At 35.4% G+C, this 20553-nt stretch overlaps 1 protein-coding gene across 3 annotated transcripts in view; it reads right to left on the bottom strand.

Annotated features, from left to right (window-relative positions):
* Positions 1 to 20553, bottom strand: part of PTPRD (protein tyrosine phosphatase receptor type D) — a 2148730-nt gene that overhangs the window by 1005291 nt on the left and 1122886 nt on the right. For all 3 annotated transcript variants that reach the window (XM_081238160.1, XM_081238163.1, XM_081238162.1), the window contains one exon: positions 6456 to 6489. The gene's annotated coding sequence lies outside the window, so the exon portion shown is untranslated. The remainder of the gene's footprint in view (positions 1 to 6455; positions 6490 to 20553) is intronic.

Here is a 20553-nt window from a genome sequence, read left to right as displayed (position 1 = left end):
ATGCTTTTGCTTCTTTTTGCCTTCTTATTTAGAAGTTATTTCAAAATTTAAAGAAGACTTTAGTTCACAGGGAGAAGCCTTGAGTGGTGATCATATTGAGTTCACTCAGTTTTCCACATTATGTTTCTAAATGATGGGAGTAGGCTGTTGATCTAACTTCTCTTAAGCATTAGAGAAAATTTAGAGCTGGTAAAAAGTACCAAATTTATAGTCCTAAAGACAGATGCTCTCTATGGAGCTCCTAAACAACAACAACAAAACAGCTTGAAAGCAGTGAGGCAAAACACTCTATATTATACTGGTCTTGCTGCACATTCAAGCATCTCCTTGGCCCTAAGTGAGGAAGGTGCGGTACAGGAGGTTGGGAAAATTGATGACCACAATAATAAGGTTCTAGATAAGCAGAATGTCTGTTTTCTAACTAATTCATCCTGACAGGCCCACTGGGACACAAGCCTGTTCAAAATCCAAAGTTATTCACAACCTCATGTTAAGAGGTTGCTCTGCAGTATAGATGGGTCATTGGTAACAGCAGGTGTCTTTTGCCATCTGACTCTTTCAGACTCAGGTCTTCTCTGCATGCTTTTGGGATCACCCTTGAGGATTCAACTAAGATCCAATTTGGTAACCTAAGTAGACACAATATTATCACTGTTCCCCCTGTTGTTTACTCAAATGCAGATGTGTACTTGTGACAATGAGATTCTACATTAGTGCAAGAGTAGAAATCCAGTTTGTAAATATTCACAATTTTGCCAACTACGTCATGATCCTATTTGGTAATCAGACTTTCAAAAGCTCTGAATTCTTGAAATTTGAACCTTGCCATCCAGCTCAAAATTGAGTGTTGTCTAATAAATTTCCTCTTGAATAATTAAATTTACTCATTATTATCGGAATTCCAGGTCTAGTCTACCTATGGTGATTTTTCAACAATACTATGTGGTCTGTTTTTTTCCAATGTTCACTTTCAATATCTCCAGGGAGGAAACACCCTATAGTAATTAAAAGCACAGTGGGTCTTGGAGTCAGCCATATCTGGTATGAGAGACTGAACCATGTCTCGAGGTATTTGTGCACTGGTTTTATTCCTTCCTACAGTGACTTTGGGTTTGGACATTTGTTTTGACCAATGAGAATTTAGCAAGCATGCTGCAAGGTGAGGCACTTGCAGTGTGGCTTGTTCCTTGGAACACTCCTTGGAATTGAGCTGCATGCAATGTGAAAGTATAAGCTATTCTACTAGAGATGAAGGTCATGTGGGGAGAGTCTGGAGGATGACTCATCATGTAGAAAGAGGAGACACATGAAAAACTGAGACCTCCAGTTAAGTGCCTACTTGAATGTAGCCACATAAGTGACCCCAGCCAACTTCAGGTGGAGCAGAATAACTGCCCAGTAAACCTACAGAATCATGAGGAATACCAAATGGTTATTTTAAGCCACTGAGATTTAGGGTGGTTTGTTACACAGAAATAGATAATTGATATATCTTGGATCAAATTCAGGATCCATTACTTGTTTAGTTATACAACTTGGGCTAGTTGTTGAAGCTTTCTAATCCTCACATTTTCCAGCTCTACATTATAACAATAATTATATGACCTCATGAGATTGTGAAATGGAAAAAAAATAAAGTAATAAAAATAAAGAATTTAGTGCAATGCCTTAGCCATTGTAAGCACTTAATGAACAGTAATTTTTATGATCAATTTCATCACCTCAACCATCACCACCACTATGACAATCATCACCACTAACACCGATGACAATACCAACACTGCTGACATTGCCACAAACACCTTCCTGCTATCTAATGCTTTCATGATGCTCTTTGTGTCTACTGACATAGTGAAAATCAATCTTTCCCAACTAAGACATTTTTTAAGTTTTAAGGCAAAACTTCTTTCTTTATGGTCAGTGATGATGCGAAGCAATGAAAGTAACTCATTTAGATATCCCTTCACATTATTTCATTAGTTTACTAAAGAGATAAAGAGATTTAGCAAGATCACTCAGAAAGTAAATGGAATAGTCACATTTGAACCCATGTCTTCTTGCCGTGAATACTGTCTTTTAAAGAATTCTGGCTATTCTAAAAACAAGAGCCTCCCATGAAAAAGGAACTTTCATAAAGACATACATTTTGTAGTGCTTACTGCTCTATTCCTACCACCTCGTGCTTAGAATCTGCTCTAGAAACACTTGTTAAATACATTCATCAATTGACAGTTGATAAGTAGTTTAGCAGAGCATGGGTTCTGGAGCCAGAATATCTTACACCAGAAAATCCCAGTTCTACCATTTACCAGCTATGTGAACTTGGGAAATTTAACATTTTTGTTCCCCACTTTCCTTAGATGTAAAGTGGATAACAATAGTACATATTATCTAAGATTTTTTAGGGCATATGAAACTCTCAGATCAGTACCTAATAGTAAGCATCGTATAATACCTAGTATTGATCATTATTATTTTGTTGTTATGTTGAGCTCTATTGTTATGTGGAATTTTACATATAAAATATTAATTTAAAGAAGAGGAATATGTTTACATATTGAAAGAAAGCCAGGAAAGAATGCAGTGTGTGGTCTAAAACAATGGCTTCCAAGCTCTGTTCTCAATTAGAACCATCGGATGATTAATAAAATTCCGATTCCTGCCCAATTCACTCTCTTCCTCAATTCTCTATATTTATAACAATTGTACCAAAGGATAATGTTTGCACAGTCAAGTTAGGAAAGCACTAAAATCAAATTAATTTTAATAGTGCAAGTTCAAGCACGCTATGATTTGATTAGGTAAGATATTTTGGAGTACAGGGATTTTTCCATTGCCCTTCAAATCCAATCAGGTGAGGAGTTGAATATTCTACCCAGGGTTCACACCACATGCCATTTGGATGTCTCTTCTCTTCTTCTGCTTCTCCCTTCTCTCCCCTCATACTTAGAGAGAAGGTAACTACTCCTCAGTCAGTGATACTGACTCTCCTGAAATGTGAGGAAAAACTTATGGGGGTTGGTAGGCCCTTGCTACTCAAAGTGTGGTCCATGGAGCAGTAACATTGACAGTGTGTTAAAAATACAAATCTCAGGTCTTAATGTAGGGCATTGGTTCTCAACTCCAGTTCCCCATGGAATCACCAGGAAGCTGGACCATTAATCTTTGGACGCCAGGCTCCACCCAGGAAATTCTGCATTAATTGTTCTGAGGTGGGCCCAGGTGGTAACTATTTTTTCTCAAATCCTCGGGTGGTTCTGACATGTAGTTGGGGTGGAGACACTTATTTCTAGGAAAGAGAGCAGAAAACTTCAGATTGATTTTAGAACTTCTCCTTCCATGGCCTTCTCCAGGCTCCTAGGAGAATCCAGGTTCCAGAACGTCCTTTAGATTTCCTTACACCACTGGACAAGGAATTCTTGGCTTATTATTCAGGGCTACTGACCCACCTTGCCTAGTCTGATTTCTATCCTGCCTTCTTGATAATCTCCATGGAATCTGAATAAGCTTAACTATTAGACTACCTAATATTCATAATATCAATAGAACACTGTACTACATTTTCAATGCAAAAGTCAAGTACTTTCAAGCACAGCAATGCTGGTAATGTTTACTTATTTTATGGTTAGGACTCCAACCCCCATGATCATTGTTGCTTTTTATAATTTTACTGTTGCAGCGTGATGATATTATGGCCTCTGAATGGACTGCAATGTTTTAAAAATGCATCTTGTAACCTAGGGGTAAAACAGGAATAAAGACACAGACCTACTTGAGAATAGACTTGAAGATATGGGGAGGGGGAAGGGTAAACTGTGACAAAGCGAGAGAGAGGCATGGACATATATACACTACCAAACGTAAGGTAGATAGCTAGTGGGAAGCAGCCTCATAGCACAGGGAGATCAGATCGGTGCTTTGTGACCGCGTGGAGGGGTGCGATAGGGAGAGTGGGAGGGAGGGAGACGCAAGAGGGAAGAGGTATGGGAACAGATGTATATGTATAACTGATTCACTTTGTTATAAAGCAGAAACTAACACGCCATTGTAAAGCAATTATACTCTAATAAAGTCGTAAAAAAAAAAAAAAAAAAAAGAGAGAATCCACCTTCCACTGCAAGGGACACTGGTTTGATCCCTGGTCGGGGAACTAAGATCCCATATGCTACAGGGCAACTAAGCCCACGCACCACAGCTACTAGCCCGCATCCAGCAAACTACAGAGCCCAAGCACTGCAACTAGAGAGAAGCCTGCATGCCACAACAGATGAGCCCACGCACCAAAACAAAAGATCCCGTGTTCCGCAACTAAGACCAGACGCAGCCCAAAATAAATAAATAAATAAATAATTAAAAATGAAAAAAAATGAAAAAATAAATAAAAATGCATCTTGTTTTGTAAAATCTTATACTTCATGCACTTGAAAATTATTTAACTCAAACAAATTGACTTGCTTTAATCCTTCACAGTTTACCATGGATTAAACAGTTAATGAGAGGGGAGCTAGATTTTGGGGTCTAGCAAGATCCAGTTCTCTTTGTGTGTGGCTGAACTAAAACCGGCCTTTTTCTCTAATCTTAAGATTGATCTTTACAAAGTGAAATAAGAGCACTAAAACTCAAATCCAAATCAAATGCTTGAAAAGTCAACTCTCAACTGAAATTCCTTGAATAGGGAGTAGAAGAAGAGAATTATTTATATAATATCTTGCTGTTTCTTGAACCAGCAGCTTTAGTATTACTTGAGAACTTATAGAAATACATATTCTTCAGCTTTAGTGTAGTCCTACTGGATTAGAATCTACATTTTAACAAGACAGCCCAGGTGGTTCCTAGGCACATGGACGTTTGAGAAACATTAGTATAGTATATATTGGACTCACATATTTTTTTCCTCCAACATTTGTTCTTCCCTAAATCAAACCCCATACAGCATCCCATACATTTGCCCATTCCTCTTTTTTATCCAAGCTCTTTATAAACTTTTCTTGCATCTCCAAATGTCTTGTTACCCCTCCCCCAATCGCCTGCCTCTCTGGCCATGTCTTATTTTACCAAAAATCTAGTCTATGGGCAGCGGCAGGATGATATACAAAGGCACACTTTCATTAATTTTTTTCTTTACTACAGTTGAATAAGAGAGGAAAGAGTGAAACTTTTTCTCCGTCTACTCTAAACCAATATACTCTCAAAGAAGTAAAATGAGTAATGTCCTGATGCAAAGTCTTCTCCTTGTAAGTCTGAAAATGCAGAGAGTCCATGAAAATACCAGTTTCCCAGTATTGTAAAAACATACAAATATGTTCAGTTTGTTCCTCCAAGATAGAGATAAAAGGGTACCAACTTCTTCAGAGATGAATTAGATTGATACAAACCACACCCACTCATCTTAGTTTTCAATGACCAATCATGATAATCCAAGGCAATTATGTAAGTTAAGATACAAATTCTTTTTCTACTTTCACTTCTTTTAAGAATAATAGCAAAAAACAAAAATAATTATCTGTGCCAGTAAGTGCTGGGTGTTTCACTATCGATATAAACACTATAAAAAATTCCTTCTAAATACTTAAACAGTAACTAACAACAAGATACAATTTTTATAATTGATTGAGAGTGTGAATAAGTGAAGCATCTGTGAAAACAAACATCTCTATTGACATAATGTGGTTGAAAACTAAATACTTTGTTTTAATTGAAAAAGAAAAGAAGAAACAAAACATCTTTAAAAATCTAATGTATTGCCAGAGAAAACCTCTTTCAAATTTCCTTTCTTGAGGGCACACCATTGCAGCATATATTTTATTATCATTATTATTTTTCACAACATGTAGTACCATGTTTCATTCTCCCACATGTAATATTACCCAATAGAAATCCCCCAAAGGAGCCAGAGTACATTCATAACAAAGACAACTGTCTTTCAACTTCTGCTTTCCAATATGATTTAATCAGTTATGAAACCGGAAAAATGAGAATCAGCCTGTCCATCATGGCCATGATCATTAATACCTCCATGAAATGAGGGGAGAAAAGAGAAACATCTGCTTCTTCTTACCAAACTTCCAGATAATTTAAAACTACTCAAAAATTATTTCTTTAAAAGACATTCTACTGCCTCTGATAGCATGAACATTTGTATGTTTTCTCAGGGTCAACCCTGGGCAAGCAGATGGGACAAGAGAAATGGAAAACATTTGGGAAACAGTAGCCATTCCTAGGCTCCTGGTATATGTGTACAGGAGGCTCTCTGATTTCCAATTTTGGCTCAGATCAGAAGAAAAAAGGTAAGGGTAACATCCCTGAAAAGAAGCTCAGTCTACTCTAGGGCACGCCTGACTTTCAATCCATTTAAGTGCTCACATTTTTATGGGTTTTAAAGGTGACATAAATCCCTTTGAATCTTAGAATGAAAAACATTCAATGCAGATTTGAGAAGAGAAAAACCAACTTACCACAGTAGTTCCGTTAATTGACAGGCACCATCATCTGAAACAACAAAAACATATTTTGATATTACAATCATAAAAACTACCAAACTTTTCAAATTTTCTTAAAACACATACTGTAAATTTATATACAGAAGCAAAATTAAATAAGTAATGAAAATACCTTATCTGATCTAAATCATTTAGTTTTTTTCAGATGAAAGTGTTTCATTCCCACTATATTAGGTCCAAATTAGATAACTGGTTGTTTTTCAAAATCTTTTGTGTACACACACTGGCATATGTATATTTCACAAAATTTTCTTCTGGTGTTCAAGTTTAAAAGGTAGGCAGAAATACAGAGTCTCCTGTATAATACAATCTTGGTTCTGACATGAATGCGATCATGACACACTTATCCAAATACACAGCTCTGAGAATGCCATATAAATTAGTTCACTGAGCTCAAAAATTATCTCTATTGTCTATACAGAAAAAAGCTATAGTATTTATCACAGTGCTCAGCAGCTTTAGTCAGCTTCTCCTATTCTCCCTAAGATTCTCTCCCCAAATTCTCCAATACATCCTCCTTCTACTTTTCAAGTTGATCTCCCACTATTTTCCCTTGCGCCGTGTCCTCACACCCTATATTAAACACGTACTTTCTTTTCTTTAACAATATTTTAATTTGCCCCTTTTCTTCTGCCTCAATATTCTTTCTATGCATTCTTTAGGTCCACCTCAAATAGTGTCTCCTCAGTGAAGCTTGTCTTGATACCCAAAGAAGGAATGAGTCTTCTTTTTCTAGGTTTTCCCACCATATTTTGTACCTTATAACCATCTTCTGTCATTTAAAAGAATAGTTGCATTGCACCTGTTTCTGCTAATAAAGCTTTAATTTTAAAGGACTATTAATATCTATTATGAATGAAACACTTTAGTTTCATGAAAAAACAAATTAAAGAATTGAAGAAAATTTCCTCTCTTGATAAAAGAATTTTTAGGCAAGTTCTTTAATACTTTTAATACCACATGGGAATGCATTTTCTCTTTTGTGGATATTTAAAATAAGAGCAGTGTTTCTTAATTTGGTGAGAGGGAGAACTTTATTAGATTCTTTGTACCTAAACCTAGAATGTGATATTTCATCTTCAGAATTATGTGTTCTTTATTCCAACCCTTTACAGTTCTTTTCATAGGAAGAACAATGGTATAACACATAATTAAGAAAAAAATATTTATATATTTTAAAATTGTGATTCAGGGAATCTCCTAAAGTAAAATAATACTCAGTAATTGAACATGTGTTGATAGTTGAGTCTACAACCAGGTCATTAGTGGACACTTTCCCCTACAAGTGTCCAAGTTACCAAAGTGTTTTAGCATGAGTAAATAAGATATCATTATGGAAGTACCTTCAGAAATACTAATAAAAATGAATTTGTATTTAATTGAGTTTAGATATAATTATTAATATCTGGCAACCTATATGACTTTCATTTCCTTAAAAAATAGAGTGTGAATTTTACATATTGGTTGGTTGAGGCTGGCATTTATAGATAAGGAAGCAAAAAAATGTCAGTGGTAAGCACCCTGGAATTTATTGTTGCCTTGCTCTTCTGTGCCAGACGTAATGCAAATATAGCTGGGCTAGGAACTTCAGGGATGAATGGCTTCCTGAGAATAATGATCTGATGATAGTCTCCTGTTTCATTCAAAAGACAACCAAAATTTAACAAAGAAAATCCCATTAGAAGAAAATGTTTAGCAGGGAATGTCCTCATTGATATCTGTTCCAGGGATATGTCAACAAAAATTTTCTTTCACTTGAGTGGAATTGCCAAAGAACAGGACCAATCGAAATCTATAATTCTATTGAATAGTACCAGAAATATTTTCAATTATCTGTAATTTCTAACATTTTCATCTAATTCACTACCTTTGTTTATCCATATTTTCTTTCTTTCCTCCCTCCCTTCCTTTTTGTCAAATATATTTTCCATTCCCTTTTTTTCTTCTGCATTTTGATCAGGTCCTGAGAATGGCACCCAAAAAATATGGAAATCCTTCCACATAAAACATATAACTAACTAAGTGTATACTAAGTGTATAATTGATGGAGAAGAAAGAAGATCCTATCAAAAACTTTAGAAATTTTGTTTTGACTCTGGAGTTGCTGGCACAAGTGTGAAAATGGTTTTTTGGGTAGCACATGCACCTATATATATATTTTTTTCTTAAAAGAAGTTTTCTGAAGACTTTTCATATGCAAATTTATTCAAATAGCATTTACAATGAGCCATCCACCTCTCTATATCTGACCATTTAATTCTTGTAAAGGGCATCTCTTTTCTATAAAAGAATCCCAGTGTTTGAATGCAGGAACAGAATACTAAATTGGATATAATTCCAGTATTGAGATCATATTATTAGTTAGAAAACGAAGAATAAATTAGATATGTATTACTGCCTTCTCTGTATATCTCTATAAGCAGGTGGTAAGAATAAGCCAGCTATTTCTGTATTTACTTGTAGAACCAATTATAGAAATAATTATGAAAACAAATGCAAGTAGGTACCGACTCCAGGCATAGAAAATTATTTTAGCAATGAAATTCCTGAGTTCCAATAACATCACTGAAACACATGCCTGCATATGTAATACATACGTATCATATGTATCTCTATCTATCTCTGACATACATATACACACACACATGCAGATATATATATAGATACAGATATATACGTAGGTGGCCAGAGGAATTCTCCTTTCTAATTTCATTAGATTTTCTCTTAGCATTTCCTTTTCTTCATACCCAAAACTCCAGTCCTCATTTTTCATATCATGCATGAGCAAGTGCAGGACTTTAGCGGAAGTGATAGAAGATGATGGTAACAGGGAAAGGAACCAAGAGTGAAAGGGAATTGGTATGACTAAGCCTCACTACATATATTCCATAAACAGCCCCTGAGCCAAAGCCCAGAAAAGACTCCTTTATTAAAAAAAAAAAAAAAAAAAGGCTAAACATTAGGTTTTATTTTTTTCTCCTGAAGTACAAATTACTCTTATTTTGGTCATAATTAATTGTGAATTATTTATCTTTACTTACAGAGCTAGGTAAAAATACAAATTAAAGTAGCTCCATTTTGATCAAAAGGATGCATCACATATTGTAAACCAACAATAATCTCACTGCAAAAAACTTTAAAAAACTGGATAAAATATAACAAATATTCTTTGAATCATATAACTGAGCAAAATATATTAAGGAGATCTCCAGTGGCCAAAATTAAAGAAAGGAGTAGAAATGACTGGTATGGAGTTACTGATCTTTTGGCTCTCTGGGACATTTACCAGTCTTAGCCAAGAGCCTTGGGATTTCAAGGACAAGAGATTAAAGTGTCTCTTATGAAAATTTCCCACACAGGTGTGGGGTTTGAAATGGTACTATTGACAAGGACAGAGAAATTCCACAGACAGAATTTAACAAAAAACTATTCCCAGGCTTGTACCTTATGCAGTCAATTTCCAAATTTCTCTGGAAGGGCACAGCCTCAACAAAAAGCAGTTAGGAATTACAAATATAAAGCTCTGCTAAGCAAGAGCTCAAATCTATAATTATAAAACACATGAGCAAATCTTGAGTGAGAGTAAGTAAACGAAATAAAGAGCAAGATTAGAAACACCAAAATTATTCATATGATAGGATAACTAAACACTGATCTGAAATAACTGTTTAAAATTATTAAAAGTGAAAGATGGGAGAAAATATATGAAAGAAACAGACGTTATTTAAAAAGACAGTTTTCAATGAGTACCAATTATAGATTTGGAAATAAAACATAATTATTGAAACTAAGTACATAAACATATATTAAACACAGCTAAAGAATCAATCAGATAACAGAACTAAAGAAATTATCCATAATATTGTCAGAAAACCAAAGAAGAAAAAGGTGGCAAGAAATAGCACATGAGATATAAAAAACTGGCTGAAATGGTCCAACATTTGTCTAATAGGAACCAGAAAAAGAATGGGGAGAAGTAATCTTAAAGCAGTAATATATGAAAAATGTTCAAGAATTGTGATATCATATATATATATATATATATATATATATGTATGTATGTTGTAAAATGTTATCTATTTAGCTATATAAATCTACTTCTGTGAACCTTCCTCCCTATCTCCCTCTCTTCAGAAAGTTAAATAAATGCCAAACAAGATAAATCTGAGAACTGTATTCAGTATCCTGTGATAAACCATAATGGAAACAAATATGAAAAAGAATATATCTATGTATAACTGAATCACTTTGCTGTACAGCAGAAATTAACACATTGTAAATAAACTATACTTCAGTAACATTTTAAAAAAGACTTAAAAAAAGATAAATCCAATGAAATCTATCTCACGAGCAAACATATAAATGTAAACTTAAAAAACAGCTAGAATATAAAACAGGTATTTAAACAGGAGCAAATTTGGTTTACAGTACACTTTTCAACAGGAGTAGTAGAAGTTTGCAACTTGAAAGTGCTAAAAGAAAGAAATGTATTACAGATGCCTTTATATATATATGTATATATATATATATATATGTTAAGTTATTAAAGTTAAGGGAGATATTTTCAGACAAAAAGCCATTAGTTTCTACCATGTACTTTTACTGAGGGTAATCCAAGGGATATAATAAAGGAAGAAGAAAACTGAATTCATAACAAAGAGAGATGTAAGGAAGAAAGGTGAGTAATGAAACTGATACATATAGGTAAATCTATTAAAAAATAACTGGGTAAAAATATGATAATATAGTAATGTTAATAATCAATTTTGGGGTAAATTAAACCAACATGACTGGAAGTACTGGACATCTATAACTTGCAAAATGCTGGCAGGAGGTTTTATAATTACAGTGTTCTGAAGTTCTTATATTATTGGGGAGAAGGTTGAAGACATTTATTACCTTTATACTTTAAATGAGGTACAAGCACTAAAACTTAAAGCTAAAATAGAACTTAAAGCTAGAAGGTATATGATCCAAATTTATTAAGAAGAAAAAACAAAAACTACCAAGAAAGAGAAATATTATGTATAGAAATAACTGAGTAAATTAAAAGCTCAAAACAAAATGGTATAAATAAATACAAATATATCAGTAACCATAACAAATGTGTTGGTTTACAACCTTCAGAGTTCCCAGGTGAAATTTGACATTGGCCCCTATACACAGAGGGCAGGGACAGACCAAGAAAGAGGCAGGTCACTTCAGAGTGGCAGGTGGCAGTTTTAATACACAAGGGAACTTACATACCAGGCTTGTCTTGGGTGGCCACAAGATGAGTAGATCTCCACACCAACCCTGCAGAATCTTAAGTTTATATAGAGGCCTTCCTGGGGCTCAGTCACATTTACAGTCCAGATGGTCTCAACAGCACAGTACTATCTCAAGGTTGTATCCTTGAAATGCAAATGAACTTAAATGCTAGTTGAACACAGACATTCTCTTACCCTCCTTTCCTTCCTCCCAGGATTATATTACCCTTCATCATCACCTCTTGTCACCACCAGTAGTATCTACTTGCTCTTCTCCCAGTTCTACCAAAGAACAGATCAGTCTCAAAGGTTCTCCTCTGTCCAATGTTTTCCAAACAAACAAAGCTATTTTATAATTTTTTAAGGGCTTTTAATTCTAGAAGTAGATAGGAAAGAAAGAAAAGGGAAGATTATCAAATATATAAGTAGCAAGGGAAAAAGCTCTTAGTTTCATCTAGGGTGACCAACTTGTCCTGATTTTAAAACTGGAAGTCTCAAGTCCAAGTCCCAGATGCAAGGAATCCACCCTTCACAATAGTCCCAGTAAACTAGGATTGTTGGTTTCTCAAGATTTTTAGCTAGCCTCTGGTATGTGTCATGTCCTTAGAATAAAAAGGAGTACAGATTTTTACTCTTTTGTCCCCTCTTTTTGCCCTTTCTTTCAGCTTTTGAGGTCCTTGCCTTTTCACTATACACACCTCCAGGCATTTCCATATAAAGACTGTCCTTCCCGCCACTCTTAGTCAACATAGTTTTGGAAGTCCTAGCCACAGCAATCAGAGAAGAAAAAGAAATAAAAGGAATACAAATTGGAAAAGAAGAAGTAAAACTGTCACTGTTTGCCGATGACATGACACTATACATAGAAAATCCTAAAGATGCCACTAGAAAACTACTAGAACTAATCAATGAATGTGGTAAGGTTTCAGGATACAAAATTAATTGACAGAAATCTCTGACATTCCTATATACCAACAATGAAAAATCAGAAAGAGAAATTAAGGAAACACTCCCATTTGCCATAGCAACAAAAAGAATAAAATACCTAGGAATAAACCTGCCTAAGGAGGCAAAAGACTTGTACTCAGAAAACTATAAAACACTGATGAAAGAAACAAAGATGACATAAACAGATGGAGAAATATACCATGTTCTTGGATTAGAAGAATCGACATTGTGAAAATGACTATACTACCCAAAGCAATCTACAGATTCAATGCAATCCCTATCAAACTACCACTGGAATTCTTCACAAAATTAGAACAAAAATTTTACAATTTGTATGGAAACACAAAAGACCTCAAATAGCCAAAGCAATCTTGAGAAAGAAAAACAGAGTTGGAGGAATCAGGCTCCCTGACTTCAAACTATACCACAAAGCTATAGTAATCAAGAAAGTATGATTCTGGCACAAAAACAGAAATATAAATCAATGGTACAAGACAGAATGCCCAGAGATAAACCCACACACATATGGGCACCTAATTTATGACAAAGGAGGCAAGAACATACAATGGAGAAAAGACAGCCTCTTCAGTAAGTGGTGCTGGGAAAACTGGACAGCTATATGTAAAAGAGTGAAATTAGAACACTCCCTAACACCATACACAAAAATAAACTCAAAATGGATTAAAGACTTAAATGTAAGACCAGACACTATAAAACTCTTAGAGGAAAACATAGGAAAAACACTCTCTGACATAAACCACAGCAAGATCTTTTATGACCCACTTCCTAGGGAAATGGAAATAAAAACAAAAACAAACAAATGGGACTTAATTAAACTTAAAAGCTTTTGCACAGCAAAGGAAACCATAAAAAAGACGAAAAGACAGCCCTCAGAATGGGAGAAAATATTTGCAAAGGAAACAACAAAGGTTTAATCTCCAAAATATACAAACAGCTCATGGAGCTCAATATCAAAAAAACAAACAATCCAGTTAAAAAACTGGCAGAAGACCTAAATAGACATTTCAACAAGGAAGACATACAGATGGCCAAGAGGCACATGAAAAGATGCTCCACATCAATAACTATTAGAGAAATGCAAATCAAAACTACAATGAGGTATCACCTCACGCCGGTCAGAATGGCCATTATCAAAAAAATCTAGAAAGAATAAATGCTGGAAAGGGTGTGGTGAAAAGGGAACCCTCCTACACTGTTGGTGGGAATGTAAACTGATACAACCACTATGGAGAACAGTATGGAGGTTCCTTAAAAAACTAAAAATAGAACTACCATATGATCCAGCAATCCCACTACTGGGCATATACACTAAGAAAACCATAATTCAAAAAGAGACATGTACCACAATGTTCATTGCAGCACTATTTACAATAGCCAGGACATGGAACCAACCTAAATGTCCATCGACAGATGAATGGATAAAGAAGATGTGGCACATATATACAGTGAAATATTACTCAACCATAAAAAGATACAAAATTGAGTTATTTGTAGTGAGGTGGATGGACCTCGAGTCTATCATACAGAGTGAAGTAAGTCAGAAAGAGAAAACCAAATATCGTATGCTAACACATATATATGGAATAAAAAAAAAAAGGAACTGATGAACCTCGTTGCAGGGCAGGAATAAAGAGACAGGCATCGAAAATGAACTTGAGGACATAGTGTGGGAGGGTGAAGCTGGGACAAAGTGAGAGTAGCATCAACATACATATACTACTGAATGTAAAATAGTTGGCTGGTGGGAAGCAGCAGCACAGCACAGGGAGAATGGCTCTGTGCTTCGTGATGGGTCTAGAGGGGTGGGATAGGGAGGATGGGAGGGAGGCTCAAGAGGGAGGGGATATGGGGCCAGGTGTATGCATACGGCTGATTCGCTTTGTTACTCAACAGAAACTAACACCATTATGTGAAGTAACTATACTCCAATAAAGACCTATTAAAAAAAAGACTGTCCTGTGGCTCCCTGTTCCCTTATTTACTTTACATTATAAAAAATACTTCAACAATGTGATAAATCCAGTAAGTCAACAACTGTGTAGTATCAAGCCAATGTCAAAATAGTGGGTTAAAATGAGTGAGGAACAATTTATTCGTTAAGTTTTTCTTTACTCATTCACTAAAGAAATATTTTTAACACTTATTAAAACTTTTTTTAGTATCTACTGTATGTTGTGCACTGTTCTAGGCCTAGGGATATGGTGGTAACCACATGGACATGTTCCCTACATACATTTTTGCAGCACAGAGAGGCAAGGAGGAGACAGACTAGAAGACAGATGACAAATAAAAGAGTGAAGTAATTTAAGACAATGAGCAAAATGAAGAACATGAAACAAGTGATATGGTTCAGATGAGAAATTATTTATTTATTTATTTAAATTTTGGCTGTTTTGGATCTTCATTGCTGCGCGCAGGCTTTCTCTAGTTGCAGTGAGCGGGGGCTACTCTTCATTGCGGTGCACGGGCTTCTCATTGCATTGGCTTCTCTTGTTGCGGAGCACGGGCTCTAGGCACACAGGCTTCAGTAGTTGTGGCGTGCAGGCTCTAAAGCGCAGGCTCAGTAGTTGTGGCACATGGGCTTTGTTGCTCCGCGGCATGTGAGATCTTCCCGGGCCAGGGCTCAAACCCATGTCCCCTGCAATGGCAGGCGGATTCCTAACCACTGTGCCATCAGGGAAGCCCCAGAGGAGAAATACTTTAGATTAGATGGTCTGGCCTGACTAACACAGAGCAAGACAGCGGATAAGAGGATACACTATTTATATAAAGGAATAATGAACATATAAGCCTTGTGTGAACTTATATTCAAGAAACAGGCAGAAAGTCAATGTAACTGCAGTCTCAAAAGTAGGAAAAGAGGTGAAAGCTAAAGTTAGAGATGTGGGTGGGAGCCAGATCATGGACTGCGTGGTAGGTCATTGCTAAGAGGTTTGGATTATATTTTCAGGGCAATGGGAAGTCACTGGAGGGGTTTAAGCAAGTAGAGTGACATTATCTGATTTTGTTTTACACATGCCTAGGGCTACTCTGAAAACATGGAAAGCAGAGGCATAAGTAAAAACTGAGAGATCAGTTTTGAAACTTGCCAGGCAAGAGCTTGTGGTGATTTAGACTAAAGTATATGCAGGGATGGAGAAAACTGGATAGATCTGGGATCTATTTTGGAGGTAGAGTCAACAAGATTTGCTCAAGGATTGGATTTGGATAGTGAGTAAAAGAAAGAGGTAATGGATGATTGCTGGTTTGGAATTTTAGTAACTGAGTGTTTATGCTATTTATTGAGAAAGGCAAGACTGGTGGAGAATACAGGTTTAGGGATGTGTGTATCAGCTGTGATGCTTCTATTTTAGACAGAGAAGGCTGAGATTTTTCTTAGTTATGTGAGTATAAATGTCAAGCAGGAAGTTGGATGTGGAAGTCTGTAGTTCAGCGGGAAGGTTACGGCTAGAGATGCATGTTGGGAATCATAGAGATGGCATCTAAGGTATGGAAATTAGACAGTGTGTCAGAGCAAAGAGTAGAAGGCTTAGGCCAGAGCCTAGGGAACCCCAACATTACGAGTGAGAACTGAAGACAGATTACAATCAAGTTCTGTAGGGTTTAGCTAGAGAGGAGGATTTAATTGAGTCTTTACCAAGTCTCTACTTAATGCCACATTCTGTGCTAGGAATCCTAATGAACAAAATTGACTCCTCTCTCATCTGCCTTATAGTTTAGAGTCCATAAAACTATGTTTCTTCCTCTACATTTCTGTATTCACAAAAACATCCCAGTGGCACTCTAATGGTTTGTCAGTTTCAACCAACTCTTTATCATTCAAGTACCAAGCATTTCTTACAACAATCACTCCCCTTCATTTCTTCCCAATTCCTTTCAAAATCTAAAACCCACAGATTAGTTCTGTAGGAAAAAAGAATAGCACTATGTATTGTTTTTCCTTGAACTCCACATTTCAGGAAAAGGAGATAAAACAAATTCACAATGTGGTTGCAACTTAATATTATTCTATTCAATTTATTTGATCCTACTTTTTTCCTAAATTATAACTGAGCAACATGGGGAATTGCAACGACTTCTTCAAGAAGAATGACTTAGGTGTTGGACTCTCACATTTCTTGAGTGTTACCAATCATCAGAGAAGCTGATGATCAGGCAAAGCAACAATGTACACCTAACACCAGTAGAAGAAATAAAGAAAATCATTAGAAGTCCTTTAATCCTAAAGAAACTACTTAGATATACAAGACTTGAAACAAATTTCACAGGCAGTGTCTTGCTCCAGGGCATGTTTTATAACATTAGCCTGGGTAAATATGCTTCAGTTTCAATTAATAAAACTGTAAATTCAGGATCTATGCTTTAGCAAAGTTGCAGTTTGGGTTTATGCAACGTTAAACTATTATTTGCTAAGGCTAAATTAAGCTGTAAATTAACATACTCTCTGAAAGACTTTAACATGGTTGGTACAAAATTGAATTTTTATCCTGTAACTCTGGGGAGACACTTGCTAAACAAAAGGCATTTTCAACCATTTTCATCATTGTTTTCATCTAATTATTTTTTTCTTCCAATACTGAAATCATTTTTAATGTAGCTTTTGGAAATTGTATTTATGTTTGTTCTTTGGCTTTTCTCTTTCTTGAGATAATTCTTAATTTGCTAATACATTGCAAACACTACAGCTTTGCATATTTTCTACATGTTTAATCTGTCCTAAAAAAAGTAGCAAATTTGCTATCTAATTTTGCTATTCTTTCCATGTACATTAAAAATGCATTCTTTGGATAACTTTGGTTTGGAATATCAAGTGCTAATGTAAAATTTACTTTTGCACTCTATTTAGAGGAGTAAAATATATTGAGAGGATTGAATAACGAAAACAAGATTTCAAGGAGAATGTTCACACACCTAAGAAGGCAGATAGTTTTAAAACGTATTAAAATTACTCTCTGAAAACTGCCACTGCCAAGAAAGGACCAATCATCGTTCAGGCCATTGCCTTGATTCGGGGCTGGGACAGCTGAAACCAGACATTTTATTGTCTCTTACTCTGAAGTAGAAGTCTTAGAACAGCAAACTTAAATAAACACTGAGCTTTGGTACCATTCAATGAAGTAAATAAACTGAATGAATAGAGGAAGGAAGAGGTGGAAGGAGAAAGTTTTGTGGTTGAAAAATGAGCCTTTAAATATTATTAAGAAAAATATGATTCTAATAACAAGAAAAATCCATAATGTATAAATTAATGTTTTCCAAATATGTACATTCTGGGTATCCTGCATCCCTGGCTTTGTTCATGGGTCTGCTTCTTCAGTTTCCCTGTATTAGAGCTATAGAATCTGGTAGCTTGGTGGGAACTTGAGGAAGTGGTACTAACATATAAATATTTAAACTGCAATCTCTCTTTACTCTTCATATCTATTTCCCCACAATGAGCCCCACAATTAATATATAATTTCCTCTAAGAACAAACTCTATCCTCTTTACCTCTTGTTTCTCTGATTTCTACTCAAGGGCAGTTGCCAGTATGTAGTTCAACGTTCCTCATAAAATTTACTGTGTTTTCTTGAAATACCCTCTGTTCTATAGTGAATAAACTCAACTTTTCTATTCAATATAAAGTTATACCTTTTCACTAAAATCAAGGCTTCTACTCACAATATTCACTCATTTTTTTCAATGGAGCCCACCTCCCTCCCCCACCAATTCCAAATCCTCCTCCCTCCTAGGAGAAGGATTTGATATACATTTGAGTTTTCAATACCACTCCCCAAAGTAAGGGGATTAAAGCAAGTCTGTGAGACCATGAAGCAGGTAGTAAAATTACAAAAGAATGTTTCAGTATAAAAGAGACTTTGCCAAAGCTAGACACTTACGGAAGGAGTCTACAGGGAGGCAGAATGATTAATGTGTTAGTTTCTAGGGGAGATACGAGGGGATAGGGTTGAGGAACAGTAACCCTGAAAAAATATCTGACGTGAACTCTTTCCTCTCCATTTCAAAATATTCCCATTATCATTCATTTGTTCTCTTTCTTACATCTGTTGCAGAGGAAGCCTGAGGTCAATCTGATGATTATCAAACACAAGATTGCAAAGTCTCAAGTAATGTGACTTGTTTTTGAAATTGCTTAATAATTGAAAATACTTTCTTTAATTAACTCTTCTCTTTACTGCCTTCCAAAGCAATGGTATTTTTCTGCTTTTTCTTTATTGTAATGCTAAGTAAAACCTTGAGCTCTGGAGCTAGAGAACTTAGATTTAAATCAAGAATTTGTCACTAGCTAACTCTGTGCTCTTGAGAAAACTAGCAAATTACTTAACCTCTCTGGACCTCAATTCTCTCACCTATAAATGGGAATAATAATGGCATTTATTTCATAAAATACTATTTTTGTGCAGATTAGATAAGCTTAGTAGAGAATGGGCTTGAGAATATTGTAATGAACTTTGCACAATGCCATTCCTCAGTCAAACACTCCTCATGTAACTTCTTTCCTTTCTTCCAGTTATCATGTCTAACATTTCTCTAACATCTCTTCTATTCCCCTTTTCGTACCTCTTTAGTCCTCCCAAAATAAGAATTGTCCAAGACCTTGGATTCATCTTATTATTTTAACAGCCTTTTCTTTGGCAGATGTATCCATTACCATGGCTTCAACGTTCAGAGGGGCTTCTCATCTAGACATTCCACTGTCACCACTGAGTCACATCACTCGAGCCAACATTCGTATCCTATGTGCAGCCTTTCACCTGGTTTTCCCTACTTTTATTACTCCTGTTTCCCTCCAACTTAAAATTGCAGTCAATCTTTGCTTCTCTTTCTCTTTCATCACCACATACAAAACACGTATTTTCATGTTTTTGTTTTAACCTTTACTATCTCTCTTTATTTTCACCACCACCATTTTAGTTCATGCCCTTATTATTTGACTTCAAACACCATAAATTGACTTGTTTATTTCTGAAATTTAAATAAATGAATCATGAAGGATGTCTGATTTTGTGTCTGGCTTTTCCTACTCAATATTATGTTTGAGAATCAACCATGATGATGTGTATGGCAGTAGTTTATCTCATTACTGTGTAGAATTCCAGTATATGAATATACAACAACTTATTCATCCATTCAACTGTTGATGATATTTAGGCTGCTTCCACTTTAAGATGACTATGAATAATGGTTCTATAAACACACTTATACATGTTGTGTGGTGATACACAATTCTGTTGTACATATGCACAGAGAAGGCATAAGCATCAAACACACAGAAAAGACATTCCATGAAATAAAAGTGGCTACCTCTGGGTGGTGATGGGATATGAGGAATTTTTTGCCTTATTCTAAGTTTTCTACAATAAAGAAATTTAGAAATTGGTATACCAAAGTTACTTAGAATATGAGTTCTGGAATCAAAAAGCCTGATTCAAACACTAGTGCCACTACTTATCTCCTCTTATTTTATTAATTTTATTACTATTTTATTTCAAGTTACTTAACCCTGCTGAAGTTCAGTTCTTCACTTGATCATCTGTAAAATTGGGGAAGCCGAGCATCTCTTTCCTAGAATTGCTGTAAGGAATAAAATACCTAACCCGCGAACACTCAGTCCAGTTCACGGAAAAAGTAATCACCCAGTAAGAGACTGCATTATTCATAGGGATTGTATTATTATATTTAATACAATATTTTATCAATATAATATTTAAATATAAATATTATTATACTTATAAAAAGAGAACACTGTTTTCCCTTTCATAATTTTTGTCTTGTGAAATTTGGGTTAGATATATAGAAAAATTTATAGTGTAGTAATTTAAATTAAGTACTGG

The sequence above is a fragment of the Mesoplodon bidens genome (assembly GCF_964165515.1).
Source record: "Mesoplodon bidens genome assembly, chromosome: 6".
In the NCBI taxonomy this organism is placed as follows: Eukaryota; Metazoa; Chordata; class Mammalia; order Artiodactyla; family Ziphiidae; genus Mesoplodon; species Mesoplodon bidens.
Note: the sequence above shows the minus strand (reverse complement) of the source record. Positions and strands in the feature narration are given on the sequence as shown.